At 43.8% G+C, this 16,438-nt stretch overlaps 1 non-coding gene across 1 annotated transcript; it reads left to right on the top strand.

The window, feature by feature from the left end:
• The first annotated feature begins 12,488 nt into the window (after positions 1 to 12,488).
• On the top strand, positions 12,489 to 12,594 carry LOC113600422 (U6 spliceosomal RNA). Its single transcript, XR_003421415.1, has one exon. It is a non-coding gene; the product is annotated as a U6 spliceosomal RNA (small nuclear RNA).
• Positions 12,595 to 16,438: the final 3,844 nt, after the last annotated feature.

Genomic DNA, 16,438 nt, shown 5'->3' with positions numbered 1-16,438 from the left:
TGTGTGCATGGTTAACGTTCTCGTCCTTACTTGCCGTTGCCCTCTTCTTCCTCTGCCCTCCCCGTGGTCCTCACACCCCGCTGTTATGCACTGGCTCTTCTCTGGAAGTTGGTTGGGGAGAGTCCATCTGCTACATGTGTCAATGGAGGCGGTACAGGCAGATCTCAGGACAGACCCAGACTGAGAGAGGGGGAAGGAAAACAGGAGATGGAGCCCGGGAGCAGAAGGACTGAAAACGGGAAGGACTGAAGAGCGGCTACGTACGGCACAGATGTGCTGCCATTGTGCCAAGGTCCACACAGCATCCACTTGGCCACAGCCCCAGCCAACATCCTTAGTTCACTTTGGATGACCCTCCCTCCCTCCATCTAGCTCCTGTTTTATTAGGGTCCCTGGTGCCTGATGGTCTGCAGTTGAAAGCTTTCTTGTCTCGTGGGGGTCCTCCCAAAGAAATACGCACTCACTTCTATGCTTCTTATCCTCTGAGGATGTCTTATGAGCACAGGAATTACAGTGTCGTGTGGAACACGTTCCCAGACTCATTCCAAACTCTACTTCACATCCAGACCCTTAGATGGTCTGGCAAGCCACCCTGCCTGCCCTGCCCTCTGAATGGGGAATTCTGGCATAGCTTGCCTGAAAAGGCAATAAACAAAGTCCTGCTTAACTGTATGGCAAATACCACAATCAGCTCCCATCCAGACAACAAATACCCCTGGAGTCAAAAATAGAAAGTGACCCAAGAAGGCCAGGGCCCTTGGGGAAGACTCCACTGAGGAGGCAGGCCTGGATCTGGGCCCTGCGCAAGATGAGTCACAGGAGTAAGGAGTGGGCAGGGCATTCAGGCAGAGGACTGGTGCACGCAGAAGTCCAGAGCTAGGGATGGAACACAAGTCTGGAGCAGCGAATACGCTGACGTGGGGCAGAAGTTCGTGCGGTGTACAGAAAGGTGTTCTGTCCCAGACTGCTGAGACGGGTACAATCCCGAGGGGAGCTGCCCTTCTTAGGGCAGGGCATGGGAATGGGGTTTGGGCTGGAAAACACTGGTAAAGCCCAGTCATCCAACAAGGCCATTTCCCCTGTGGAGCAACCTCAGGCTTGGTCTTTTTCTACAGAAGCCATGAGCAGACTGCATTCTCCCATTTTCAACCCAAAGTGAAGAGATCGCCAAAGGAGGATTGGGAGGCAGCCAGAGCCTCGCAAGTACCCCCATCTAGGCAGTCTTCAGTACTTAATTGTTTGGCTTTTATTCTGAAATCCCTCCTGTGGGCCTTCCCTTTTCCTGGCTACCAACTCCTGACAACAAACAGGCTGTTGAAACAACCAGTTCTGAAGCTCCCACCTCCCCCACCAATGGGGAAAAAAAAGCCCTCTGGGATAACAAATGTTCTTCAAGCCAAGTTTACTTGAGTTTAGGGTTTCTGTTACAGCCAAAAGTATGTCAGTGATACAGTATATACACAGATTATGTGGCATTTAGAAAAGTATTTAGATGGAGAGAAAGGTGGGCAGCCAGGGACTAGATTATAGTAAGTGTTATTTTTCTGCTGTGTATCCCTTATTTTGTGGAATCATCTCCTGCATTTTGCAGTAATCCCACTCAGTCTCTGTGATTCAGGGGAGGTTAATGCTGATCTGCCCCTCCCCCCCCCCCAACCTCACTATTTTTAGTGGCAGTCACATGGTTCTGATAAGTCAGAGTACTCTGTTTCCCTGCTTATACTGATTGCTTCAGGACTGGGCATATGATGATTTAAACTTGGCCAAATGGCATGCTAGTAGAACTAAATTTTTACTGCACTTATTAGGAAAAACAAATTGTCCTCATCCTTCCATGTAGAGGAAAGTATCCAACACAGGAAAGGGAACTGGGGGATAAATAGAGACTTTGCCCACCTGGTTTCATCAGTGCCTGAAATCCACCACTGGACTCAATGATTTCCTTTTTTTTTTGCTCAAGCTAGTTTGAATTGGGTTGAGTTTGAGTTTGAGTTCTATCCCTTTATCTTAGAAGACTCTGGATAAATATCCCTGTGTTCAGGGGCGCCTGGGTGGCTCAGTCAGTTAAGCATCCAACTCTTGATTTTTGGCTCAAGTCATGATCTCGCAGGTTCGTGGGATCGAGCCCCATGTTGGGCTCTGTGCTGACAGCTCAGAGCCTGCTTGGGGTTCTCTCCCTCTCTCTCTCTGCCCGCCCCCTCTCAAAAGTAAATAAACACTTTAAGAATATATATATATACCTGTGTTCAAATCCCTGCTTTGCCACTTATTAAACAAGTGACTTTGGACAAGCTACTTAGGTTCTGGGAGCCTCGGTTTTCTGGGACTATAACACCTCCTATGTCATAGGTGGTAGCGTAAGTATTTTGCACAGCATGGACACTTAGCAAGCGCTCAATAGGCGCGAATTGATCACTTGTGATTTTTTTTTTGGGTGCCCAGCTATGGGCTTGGCTCTGTACTCCACAAGAAACCAGAATTTTCTCATGTTACTCATGAAGCAGTTTTCAGAAGCCAGACTTTCCCATCCCCGCTTTATCTGGTCACTAGAAGCCCAGCTTGCCCTCCACATGAGTAAGGAGGAACAGCACTGAGCCTGAGATCAAACCTTTCAGTATGTAGAGCACATGGGCAGATGCTACTGAGAACAGTGTGAGCAGCAGAGACCTGATTTGGGGTCTGGGAAAGAGAAGGTGAATGTCATGCTCTGCCTGAAAGAAGAGGTGGTCCTTGTTTGTCCGAGAGGAGCAGGCCTGCTCTATGCAGGGGGTGAGAGCAAAGCAAGGGACCATGGGTCTCTAGACACTTAACACGTGAGTGCTGCAGTACAAAGTAGAATACGTGCAGCGTGTGTGCTTCTGAACTAGAAATCCATTCCCAGATCTCCAAGCAAACACGAAGATTTTGCATATTCAGGTGAATCCTCTGGCAATCTTGTCTAAGACTTTAATCAGGTCTCTTTTTTGACTCAGGGCAGTTGTTGAGAGGATTACTACTCAGTTCTGTCTCTCAAATGCACCTGGAACAGACATTTCTGGGTAGTATTTTGGGCCCTGTGTGGATAGTGCCCATGAGGCAGCAACTGGGAGTGTTTTCAGGTACAAGTACCTCAGTTCAAACTAGTTTAACAAAAAGTGTATTTATTGGGTTATATGACTGAGGAAGTCAACATGTAGTTCAGATAGGATTTGATCAGGGTTTGGCTCTGTTTCTCTATAGATCTCTATAAGTCAGTGGTTCTCACACTTGAGAATCTCAGAATCACCTGCAGTGTTATTAGAATAGATCACTGATTCAGTAGGTCGGGGGTAAGGGCTGAGAATTTGCATGTCTAATAAATTTCCAGCTCCTGCTGCCACCACCAATCCAAGAACCACACTTTGAGAACCACAGTTCCAGACATCTGCCAGCAGCAAGCTGGCTGTGTTGTGGGTTGGGGGATTGGGAGGTGGGAGGGGGCATCAAATAAAACTACAATCCAACAAAAGTCCTAAGCTCCACTCTTATTAAACTGGCCTGAATCCATCACTGTAGTAAATGTAGGAATTGAGTTGCATTGTCACAGGAAATCCAAACAACTGGGACTCGAACTTGATAGTTCATTTTTTGTGTCATGTAAGAAGTCTGGAGGTAGACATCCCAGGGCTGAGGCTGAGGTGAAGGCTCCGTGATGTCATCAGGCACTCGGGCTCCTTTTGGTTTCTGCTCTTCCATCCTAGGGCAAGGCCTTCTTGCACATGATAGTGGTATCCCTACACTTGGTACTGTGTTCCAGATAGCAGGAAGGAGGAGGAACCTCAGGCAAAGGAGTATGTGCCAGCTGCCTCATCTAAGTGACTTTCCAGGAAGACCCATCCAATTGCTTGTCCAGAACTGGTTCGTGACGCCCCCCCTCACTTCTACAAGGGAGCTGGAAAGTGACTTTTTTACCTGGCCATATTGTAGCACCAAGAAGTAAGAGTCTATTGATAAGGAAGAAGGGAAATTAGGTAGGGGAGGAAAATTATCCTGATTCAGGGAACTGGAAGGGGGATCCATTCACCTAAACAACATGGCTGATAGGGAGGAACTGTTTCATGCAGCCATGTGGGCAACTCTAGCTGTAGGGGAGGTTGGGAAATACAGCTTTATAGTTGAGCACACTCCTACCTGAACAAAAATCAGGATCCTCTTCACAAGGAAGAGAAAATGGTAACCATTGGGTAAGCTACTAGCACTGTTTGTCACAATTACCTTAAACCCCCTCTAAGGAGTGGATTTTTCTAGAAGCCTCCTTTGTTTCCTTGAGCTCATTGATGAGTTTTGTAAATCACGTTTTGTGGTAGGATGTGGGAAAGCCTAATTGCTCTGTAGGAGATGGAGAAAGGGCGAAATTCCTGGGCACTCCTGGAGAGTAGCAAGGGAGTTAAGACTTGCCCCAGGCAGAGAGTACAGACTGAGGATCTGCAGGAGATTAGACTAGAGAGAGCTAGACCACCAAAGTATTAAAAAAGCCATCTGTTTGTAAACTGATGGCTCCATGGGGGTAATTCTCTTGGAGGTTCTCAAATTTTAGAGAAAGGCAACAGTAACAGGAGTCCAGTTATTCCACAGAAGTAGTCTAGTGACATATTGGAAAGAACTTGCATTTGGGAGTCCTACTGACCTGCATTGTCACCTATAAATTGTGTGAACTTAGCAGAGTTACTTTTACCAAAATGGCCTTCAGTTTCCTTATTTGGAACAAGTAGAAGACTAACACCTACCTGTCAGGAGAGATTCCTGCAATGGTTTGAACACACAGCTCAGGGAAGAGGCTCCATCAACATTATCCACAAAATTAGCAATAGGGCCCTTCCTGGTGTATCTGTCTTTGTATTCCCCAGTAGCCCAGCTGGGACCAATGCCTATAGGTGCTCCCTGACCAGCCAGTGAAACAGACTACTTTGGCAGAGTTATGGGAGGGAGGGAGGGTGCTCTCTGAGACCCTTGGACCATTAGGGTCTTGGTATGAGAGTGGCAGCCTAAAATGATCATACATCTTTGCTGACCCCAACTCACTTCTAAACAACTGAGGAGTGCCATCATTCTCATCTAGTCATGAACGTGAACATGCTCTTGGAGTCTATTGGAGTGGAAGGTCGGTTACATGGTACAGTGTCTTTTCTGCTAGTGCTTCTGCCAAAAGTCAAGGAACAACTTTATAACTGCTCTTGCTGGTAGAACTCCCTCTTTAGTGAGAATGATATTTAAAACATCACTGAATACTCACTGAGCACCTATTATGTGCCATGTGCTGAGAATAGGAGACACACCTGTCCAATGGTTCAAAGCTTAAGCTGTCTAGGGAATTGCTGCCCTACCCCAAGATAGCTCTTCTCCTTAACTCCCAGTGTTTATCACCTATTTGACTCCAGTTACTAGGAGAACTCTTTGGCTAATAGGAAGGCACTAAACTAGACAGACCCACTCCAGGCTGGAAGGGAGGACTGTGCACTGCCATCTCAGAAGAAAAGCAATTCATTCTTTTTTCCGTCTAGCCCTAAGATCCCTCTAACACTAGAGGGCAGTCTGGCCCCATGGACCTAAGGAGGTCTGCACTATACCCCCACTGCCATCCTCAAATGATTCACCTGGAGATGAAGTGCTGGCACAGTAAAATAACTTCCAGAAACCAATTTACCTAAAAGGTAAGAACGCAGGCTGTTTTTCAGGTAAGAGACAGAACAGGGTTTGGGCCTTGATTCTACCACCTTCTAGCTGTTTGACCTGGGGTAAGTGTCTTAACTTCTCAGAACTTTGATAATGCTTACCCATAAATGGGTTTTGTGAGATTATATGTAAAACACTCAGCACAGTGTCCAACCTATGGTAAACCTTCAATAACTGTTAGCTGTTACATTTATTTTGTTCTAAGGAATATCTTTCTCTTAATTCTGGATACTCCTCTTTTATTTAAAGTCCATACATCTCTTCCTAGGAAATGTGGTTGGGGACCCGCTAAGGAGATAGCTATTGTGTATCAGCACTATAGTAGGAGCCTTGCATACGATGTCACACAATGTGAATGAAGGAATTGTTATCCCTAGTTTACAAGTACAGAAACTGAGGATAAGAGAGGTTGAGTGAGTGAATTGCCCAAGGTCACACAGTGAGGAAGTAGTAGAACCTAGATTAGAACCCAGGCAGCTGGGCTTCAGAGCTCTTCCCCATCACAGCGGGCTGTAGCAGTAGTTTCTTGTACCTTAACCCAAGGTAAGTAGTAAGGCTGAAGAAGGGGGTTGCCATGGCTACTAACTAGACCCCTTTTCAAGTAATCAGATCCTAGGTCTGCTCCAGTTTTGCAAGAGGAGATGCTTGTCTGGAAACTCTCCACAGCACCTGCCCCTGGAGGGAGCTGGCTGCACCTGAATTATTTAGAGAGTCTCTAGACATTTGATATAATGAGCAGGTGTGGATGCTTCTCTGACTTTCCCTGACATGCCTTTACTTACCCCTTTTCCCTCCACATACTTGCCTATGAGGAAAAGGAGCTATCAGCCTTCTCCACAATGTGTACGTCTCTCTCCTCCCAAAAATTGTGGACCGTTTCCCTTGCAAATTTCAAAATCATGTTGATTTGAGTGGAAATTGGTGTAACTAAGACCCTAACTAGTAAATGGATAAATTGTCTTTTTCTATTGATATATAGTATCTTTTCCCCTATCCTAAGCTTATACAAGTCAAACTAGAAGACTGCATATGTATAAATTAAAAAAAAGCAACTAATAAAAATGTTCAGAGTATAGGTTACACCTATGTAAAAAAAAATTATGCTTAGAAAAAAGACTGGAAGGAAATACGAATATAAAGGTGGCACTTGGACTCTAGATTTTAGCCCATAATAGCATATGAAATAGCACAATAGCAGTTATTACTAAATCCAATGATTAGGGTCACGGGTTTTCTAGGATCTGCTCCCCACTCACCTGGCTGCTCACATCCACCCCTTGCCTTGACCATCCATCCATCACGTTCTCTCTCTCACCAGGACAATTACCCTGGTAGTGAAGAGTCATTTCCACCTCTGCTCCTGATCCTCTGTATCTAATCTGTGACTCCGTATTATTATCAGCATCCTTCACAGTACCCCAGTTAGATTTTATGTGAAGTCAAACTGAATCCATTGAATCCTAGCTAATAATATTTTAATCATAGATCTCTTTACAACCAACTATTTGAAAACAATTAGCCATTAAAAATCTGTGTTTAAAGAATATTTATTGACCGGGGGGGGGGGGGAGGTTCACTACAAAATGTTGAATAGAAAAAACTAGGCAATATAACAGTATAATTTTTTTAAATAGTATAATTATATTAGGGCGCCTGGGTGGCTCAATCAGTTGAGCATCCAACTCTTGATTTTGGCTCCAGTCGTGATCCCAGGGTCATGGGATCGAGCCCTGCAACCAGCTCTACACTGAATGTGGAGCCTGCTTGAGATTCTCTTTCCCTCTGCCCCTCTCCCCTCTCTTTCTAAAATTAAAAGATTTTTAAATAATATTTAAATAATATAATTAATATTTTCCAATTATATTATAGATATTTGGTTAGAAAAAAAGACTGGAAGAAAATAAATCAAAATATAATGAGTGATTGATTCTTATCAAGCAATGAGACTACTAATGAGTTTTATTATTATACTTTTCTAAGCTTTTCTAAATTTCTGTGTTACTGCTTGAATTATTTTTAGAATATTTTTCTTTTTTTTTCACAGCTACTAGTATCTATTCCTATGGGAAATAATTGGTACAATGGTGAAAATAAAGTTTTTTATAACATCTTTTAAATCTAAAGAGGGGTGCACCTGGGTGGTTCAGTCAGTTAAGCGTCCAACTTTGGCTCAGGTCATGATCTTGTGGTTTGTGGGTTCGAGCCCCGCATCAGGCTCTGTGCTGACAGCTCAGAGCCTGGAGCCTGCTTCCAATTCTGTGTTTTCCTCTCTCTCTGCCCTTCCCCTGCTCATGCTCTGTTTCTCTCTCTCTCTCTCTCTCTCTCTCTCTCTGTGTCTCTCAGAAATAATAAATAAATATTAAAAATAAACAAACAAACAAGAGAGGCTTATTTTTCCATCCCACCCCCCTTTGCAGTCTGTCTTTTGCAGACAAGAAATCAAGGCTCAGAGGGTACGTCCAGACTGGTGCTCAGGGATTGTGGCCCCACAGGAGAGACCGAACCAGTTAGTTCTAGGACAATTCCAGCCTGTGGCTCTATCAGCTAAGGCTCTGGTTCCCCTACCCTTTTGTACTCACAGCCCTCCCAAAGCAAGAGAACTTCAATAAGCCATGAAGTTTTCCTGCTCCAGGTACTTCTTTGGACTCTAGTTTTCCTTCTCTGACTCACAAATAAGGCTACATCTCTGACTCTGTGTTTCCAGATTCTGTTTCAATGCAGACAATTAGATGGTAAATAATTCAAGAGAACGGAAACTGGCAAAGTGGTGTGTGATGTCCAAATAGCTATCTTGTTTACCCTCTGGTGTAAACTTCAGGCTCATCTGCAAGTCAGGAGCCCTAGGAGTAGGTAAAATGTGCAAACACAGGAATCGTCCCGTTTCCATTCCTTCCCGTTGTTGAATATTGTTGAGAGTGGGAAACAGCTTCCCAGTTTGGTTAGCATAAAACAGCGTGGCTTTGGCAGACAGACTCAGATAACTTGGGCAAGTCTGATGTTCCTCCCACAGTGGGCTGGGTGTCCAGAGTCCAGAAGCACCATCTGTCCTTGGGGTAAGGATTCATGATTTCAAACTGAGGTCTCAGCACTATCACCACCCATCCTCCATTTCTTCCTTCTGTGCAGTGAGGGAGACCCCTTTCACTCGGCCCTTCTACACCCGCCCATCATTAAAGGAGCAGTCTTAGCTAAGACTGTTTGAGTTACAGGTAACATAAGCCACATTTACCTTGCTTAAGAAGAAAAGGATTGACCCAGGGTGTCTCATAAAGCCAAGGGCAAAAACATAAAGCTGGCCCAGCCTCTCAAGAGACTGGAACTAGCTCAGGCGAAAAAGAAATTTGTGGCTCAGGTAACCAGGGACTCCAACATCGTCTGGGCGCTCCTATGCTTCTCCTTTCTGCGTGAAGACTTCATTTCCTCCTACTGGAGACTGGCTTCTTCCATGAGCATGAAAGACTGAGCCAGTGGAATATTCCAGACTTATTCTCATGCCTTAGTCCCACACCTCCCACCTACTGCAAAAATAAAAAGGTTCTGGCTCCCCCTTCCAGTGCAGAAGAACTTTAGTTGGTCTACTTGGGTCACCTGTCCTTGCTGTAGTAGAGATGCAAAAGAGGGGCCATGGCATGATCTGGGCTAATTTGGCCACATATGCCTTTATGACCATGCCATGGCTAAATTTTGAAATGATTTAATAGGACTTATTTTTCTGGACAGAATGCAGTAGGTAGCAACAATTCAATGTTCCTGTTGAAACAACTAGAAAAAAAGCTGGATAAGTTACAGAAATACGATTTTAAAAGATATTAGAGAGTTTTGGTAGCAACAAGGACTGATGAGCTAAAATTCTGGAGAGAAAAGAGCCTTTTCTGAATGAACTGATAATCTCTGACCACTTTCTTCCCTTGGGGAAATTGCCAAAACTGGGCACAGGCCAAGGATAGAGGTTGACCCAGGCATAAGGTTTTTACTGGGACAAAGAAGTCAGTAGAGCTTTTGTTGGACGGTGTGATCTGGAGGAGCCTAATAGTGGAATCTAGAGTAGCTCTAAACACATGCTTAGTTTTCCCCACGGGGGACATTTGCTGAATTCCGAGATAGAGTGGGAGACACTGCACTAGAAGTATCTAATAGCACAGGGAAATTTCCCAGACTTTCAGTACATAGGAAACAAAGTCCTATTAGAAGGAGGAGGGCTGCATCAAACATAAGATGGGTGTCCCCTTCAAGATATTTGCTAAATTAAAAAAAATTTTTTTTGATGTTTATTTATTTTTGAGAGAGACAGAGACAGAATGAGAGTGGGTTGGGGCAGAGAGAGAGGGAGGCACAGAATCTGAAGCAGGCTCCAGGCTCCGAGCTGTCAGTACAGAGCTTGACGCGGGGCTCGAACTCAGGAGCTGTGAGATCATGACCTGAGCCGAAGTCAGACGCTCAACCGACTGAGCCACCCAGGCGCCCCAATATTTGCTAAAATTTTAAACTGTGTGGGGCAAGAGACCAAAGAGCCTGAGCTCCTAAGAACAGACTGAATCTTCTATAGGCTTTGAGCATTGGAAAGACAGAGACCTGCCAGGCTATCAATCAAAACCTTGCATGGACTCCCTCCAAGTAACAAGATAACCCAGTGTTGGACTGGGCTAATAAAGCTGCAGTCAAGCCCCCATGTGGCTGAATCCCTGACTAGATTGGGACAATCTGCCTCTTACCCCACCTGGTAACAGAAGAAAAAGAGAATCACCACTGGAGGAAAATAATATCATCTACAGCATTTATGGTTCCTTTATATAGTTATGAGACATGTGAGGAGCAGGGAAATATGACTCATAATAAAGAGAAGAATCAGACTATGAAAGCAGACCTACAAATGATTCTGATATTTGAGTTTGCAGACAAGGACTTTATTATAAGTATTATAAAACATGTTTAAGAAACTAAAGGAAAAGGACACGATATATGCGAAGATAAAGAATTTCAACAGAGAATTAGAATCTTATAAAAATCGAGTAGACATTCTATAACTGATAAATGCAGTATCTGAAATTAAGAACTGATTAAAAGAAATATTTCCATACCTGTTAATTAATACCTACTGGCCTAAGCCTCTTGAGTTTCCTATCCTCCCCCTCCATGGCCATGTGGCCCTCCCTGGACAGCCTGGACTTCCTCATGATCCAGCAACTCCGGAGTTTAGGGCTGATCCAGCCAGGGGCCTCCAGGACCTGCTACACCACTGATGCAAATGTCCCTTCTGATTGGTTGGCATCTGTACTTTCCCATCGTCAACTACAGTAAAACCTTGGGTTTCGAGTAACTTGTTCTGTGAGTATTCCGCAAGACAAGCAAACATTTCTGATAAATTTTAACTTGATAAATGAGCGATGTCTTGCAATATGAGTAGTATGTTATGCCAAATGTCACGTGATCATAACTGAGCCAATGGTTCTTAAAATTCGCTTTGATATACAAGTGCTTTGGATTACAAGCATGTTTCCAGAACTAATTATGTTCACAAACCAAGGTTTTGCTGTATTTTGATGTCACTTCTTGGCACTGTCATTGAAAGTCCCTACCAGAACCAAATGATTGAAGTTTAGGAAGAATTCCCTGAAGGAGGCAATACCAGCATAAGAGGAAAAATGGAAGGACATGGAAAGGGATATTTGTTCACTTATGATACTCAGAAAGCCAGAAATCTGAGACTGAAGCCTGCTCTTTGCTAGTTGGCATTGTTTTATGTTTGCTCCCCACCGTGGCTAAAGAGAATTGAGCAAGCCATGAGAGAAGGGGTTGAATGAGGTGTCCGCGTAGCTGGGTAAGTTTGCTCTGTTGCTAAGTCTCTTGTATCTGACTGACTGGTAGTCCCCACACCAGTTCTTCTCCAGAAGCAGCCAGGATAGCTTTAGTGACTTAAGTTCCTCAAAGGCAAAAGAATCTAGAGAGAACAACTGCCTCCCACAGCATAGGTTATGAGAGCAGGTTTTAGAGACGGCTCTAGGTTCAAATCCCACATCTGCCATTAACTGGTTGTCTGACCTTGGGCAAGTCACTTTATCTCCCCTGTGCATCTCACAAAGTTTGTAGCAAGCACTGCTGTTTAACTAGCAGTTTCTTCCCTTCTCTGCTGGGAGAGGCCTCATTTTTTTTTTCTCAGAGTGTTTCACTTCTTTCCCTCTCAACTTGGGTTGAATTGTGCTTCATCTGAGCCCATTGCAGTGATCTTACTCGTGTCAATGATTGGATTAGGTATGTGTGTATGGTGCAGTTCTGGCCATTGAGATGAGAGGGATGATCCAGGGGAAGCTTCTTGGAAAGCTTTTCTTGTACTTGAAAAAGAGATGCAAGGAAGACACTATCACTCTGCTAAACTTTGTCTTGTTCCACGTGGCTCCTGGAAATTCAACAGCTATTCTGCAGTCATGAGGGGTACTACCCTGGAGACCAGAGCCAAATGAGCAAAAAGGTGGAAAGAACCTGGGTCCCTGATAACATCATGAGCCTCTAAGTTAACCAAGCTTCAAGCTGCCCTTGCTAGGAACTGCTCGTTACAAATAAAATAACTCATTTCCTTATGTTTAAGCTACTTTGAGCCAATATTGTTTTTGAGGATTCGGTTCATAAAATAATTTAAGTAAAGCACCTAGCACAGTTCCTGGTATAAAAGTGCTAAAAGAAATTACAGGTATTATTATTGCTATCATCATTGCTTTTTATCATTATTTCTATTTCACTTAGAGCTTCAGCTCTGGTTATAGGGGAGGATAATAAGTCTGACATTTAAAGATGTGATGATAGTGTTCACTGTGGCAGCACTTACACTAAAATTGGAACGATACAGAGAAGATTAGCATGGCCCCTGTGCAAGAATGACACCCAAACTCGTGAGCGTTCCATATTTTAAACAGATAGATAGAGAGGTAGATAGATAGATAGATAGATAGATAGATAGATAGATAGATAGATAGATAGAGATAGATGTGATGATAGGGATGGGGGTGTCAGAGGTAAAGGAATAAATCCAGGTGCTTTGGCTCCTTGCCCAGTGCTCCTTCTAACAATGGTTTTAATTAAGGGTTCTGTGTGTGTGTGTGTGTGTGTGTGTGTGTGTGTGTGTGTGTGTGTACGCATGCACGCATGCATGCACTCACAGGCAATAGGAACTAACTTGGGTTGGCGCAAACTAATAAGCAAAAAAATAATCTTTTCAAAGACTGTTGAGTGTGTCACTCAATTAAAGGAAGAGATTAACAAAGAAGATCTAGGCAAGGAAGGAATTAGGACAACTCCAGACACCTCAGCAGCTAGCATCCATGCATCTCATGCCATTGATGTGACTGCTTCAGAAATGTATGTCTCTGCATCTCTCCATCAGGATTTCTCAGATAAGAGAGTTTGGGTGAGGTGTCTGCACCAAGAGTAATCAGCTATGGCCTAGGGGCAGAGTCACACAGATGTGACAATTGAGGGAGGTCACACTTGGTTATCAGGACCCTTCTGAAACAAGACAAAACTATGGTGAGCCCAAAATGTGCCTTGTGCTGCCACCATGCCCTTCCAAAACTGCAGGTTTCCACCAACCTTAAATGAAAAGCAGCAGCCCCAGGCCAAATTCTAAACATGCTCATAATTCAATAATGCCAAAGACAGTCTTTTTTCAGGATGTCTCAGAAAGGAAGAGGAAGAATGGGGCAAGGGACTAGATTGGACAGGAGACTCTAGAGGTCCTTTCTCAGGGCATCCAAACACTGACTTGGAATGTCCAGCCAGAAGGACCAATGCTGCCCTAACATTTGCAAAAATGCAAACGGCTCCATGTGCCCAAATGTCTAAATGTTTAAAAGCTATAAATTAAGCTATGCCCACTCATGTCCTGGGCTCCAATCAAGCTTTTCTCTCTCCCCCAGCCCACTGCTTTGAGATGTGGAAACTAAAGTAATAAGGTTCTCCCTGGGTTGTTCATGCCATCTGAGCTGTAGGTACCACAGACATGCCAGAGCAGGGCAGGAGCTGGTCCCAGGCCCCTGGGTGGTGGCTGGATGCATCCAATCCCAGGATATAGACTGACTCAGTCAAGCTCCCCTAAAGTTAGGGCAGGCAGATTATCCTCCTGCACACCTTACTTTTCCAATTCAATTCAAGAGTTCCAGGCAGTTCTAAGTGCCTCCCAAGTCTATAGCAACCCAACCCAGGAGAGAGTGGGGAAGGGGGAAGGGCAGGAGGGTAGTTAGAGAGGAATAAGTTCTGTCTCAACACCCATTTAGGTTGACTTGGGGCTCCAACTTAAACTGAAGTAGGCACTCTTTCCTTGATTTCCCAGGGCAGAAGCTGTGACTTTTGTCTCCCATCCCTCCCACTCATTGGCAGCCTCAGCCCTCATCCTCTGGCCTGAGGGGACCAGTGGGGCCCACACATGTCCCCTCCCTTCCTGATTCAATTTGTTACCTACCTTTTAGAAAACTTTCCTATGAGACCTGAAAAGAAGAAAATATACTTTTTGTTTCAATGTATACAATATGTGTGGCCAAGGGCAAGGGCTCCTATTTTCCTGGTCTGAGGCTAGTGCTAACTAAGGAGGACCTTGGAGATTATCTCCAAAATTGAGTCTACAGAAACTATGAATCTACCAAATTACCACAGTTGGTCCACAGGACTCAGGAGCAGATTGGAGGTTCCCACCATGCCACTGGCCAGTGATGGGATAATCCATAACAATCATAACCATCAAACTCAAACTCCTTAAATATATTTAAACCCATGACTTCATAGTAGTGCTTAAAAAACAAACTCTCTTTTGTCATCGTTTGAAGGATGCTAGGGCATGCAGCCTATTATTTTGAAACTAGTAAATAAAGAAAGAAATAGCATTTATTTTGCTGTTCTTTTTCTAGCTGTGTGCCAGGATAATGAAATAGTTGATATTGGGAAGTTTTTCTGTATAGAAATATGCCAGATATAAAGTTTTTCTTTTTAGAAGTAAATGAAGAAATGAAGCTAAGACATGAAGTTAGCATATTAATATTTTGCAATTTTTTTTTGTTTTTTAATTTTTTTTTTTTTTGAGAGTGAGAGAGAGAGAGAACTAGTTGGGGAGGAGCAGAGAGAGAGGGAGACACAGAATTGGAAGCAGGCTCCAGGCTCTGAGCTGTCAGCACAGAGCCCAATGTGGGGCTCGAACTCATGAACCATGAGATCATGACCTGAGCCAATGTTGGATGCTTAACTGACTGAGCCACCTGGCACCCCAACATTTTGCAATCTTAATGAAATAATGGATCTATCGATGCAGTGATCATCAATGCCTGCTAACATCAGAAAAAGAAAGATAACAGGACGTTATATGTCTTCCCGGTGTAAATGCAAAAAGCATTCTAGAGAAGAAGAGAAAAAAGAAGGAGGAAGAGAAGGGAGAGGAGGAGGAGAAGGAGGAGAAGGAGAACCTGAACCAGATTAAGTCTTTTAATCTAACTACCAGTTTGTAGGAAATACAAGATAAACGTTAAATGATACTATGGAGAGGCAACCAGCAATATCCAGACTTTGGGAAATTCTAGGACAAGAGACCTGGTTCCTTCAACAAGTAAATCACAAGGAATATGTATGATTCTAGATTAAACAGAAGTTAATATACATTTCATCCCATTGCAATCTTTAGAGCTTAAATCTTTACAAAAAATTTTTTGTAGGGGGTGCCTACACCTGTAGGTGGCTCAGTCTGTTAAGCGTCTGACTTCGGCGTCTGACTTCGGTTCAGGTCGTGATCTCACAGTTTGTGAGTTCGAGCCCCACATCGGGCTCGCTGCTGTCAGTGCAGAGCCCGCTTCATCCTCTGTCCCTCTCTGTCTTCCCCTCCCCTGCTGTGCTCTCTCAAAAATAAATAAACATTAAAAAAAATTTTTTTAGGACACAATCAGGGAAATTTGAACACAGAATTGACATCGATGCTATTTGTTTTAGGTATGATGATATTGTGTTTACAAAATACTTACCTTTTGAGTGACACATTGAAATGTTTGTGGGTGAAATTATATGATGTCTGGAACTTATATCAAAAAAATCTGTGAGGAGGTTTAGAAATCACTTGCAGGGGTGGGTGCCTGGTTGGCTCAGTTGGTTAAGCAACTCTTGATTTCATCTCAGGTCACGATCTCACAGTCATGAGATTGAGCCCTACCTTGGGCTCTGCCTGGGCATGGAGCCTGCTTAGGATTCTCTCACCCTCTATCTCTCACCTCCCACCTCCCTCTCTCTGTCTCTCTCTGTCTCTCTCTCAAAAAAAAAAAAAAAAAAAAAAAAAAAAGAAGGAGTCACTTGGATAGGATCACAGAAAAGCCAGTTTGGCCATGAGGAAAGATTCTTGGAGTTGGGTGATGGGTGCACAGTAGTTTACTGTGCGTCTCTCTGTACTTGCATATGATTGAAACTTAATGAGCACTTTAGGGGGTGCTGTGCTGTCTGCTAAGGTCTCTAAGATAAAGCAGGTGTGGTCCCTCCACTAGAGTATCTTACAGCCTGGTTCCCAAACTCTTATCACCATCACCTCTTTTATTATTCTTTTTCCTAGTGAGATTCATGTTTGAATGATTCTGATCACTAAATAAATGCATTTATTATGTAATAATTTAAAAGTACTGTTTCTTTGGAATGATTTGAAATGTTCAAGCATTTTTCTTTTGGAGAGCATTAAAGGAAGGCATGGCTGGGAACCCCAAAGTGGTCCAACTTTTTAATTTGACAGAGGTGGAAA

The sequence above is a fragment of the Acinonyx jubatus genome, chromosome D2 (assembly GCF_027475565.1).
Source record: "Acinonyx jubatus isolate Ajub_Pintada_27869175 chromosome D2, VMU_Ajub_asm_v1.0, whole genome shotgun sequence".
Taxonomy (NCBI): domain Eukaryota; kingdom Metazoa; phylum Chordata; class Mammalia; order Carnivora; family Felidae; genus Acinonyx; species Acinonyx jubatus.
Note: the sequence above shows the minus strand (reverse complement) of the source record. Positions and strands in the feature narration are given on the sequence as shown.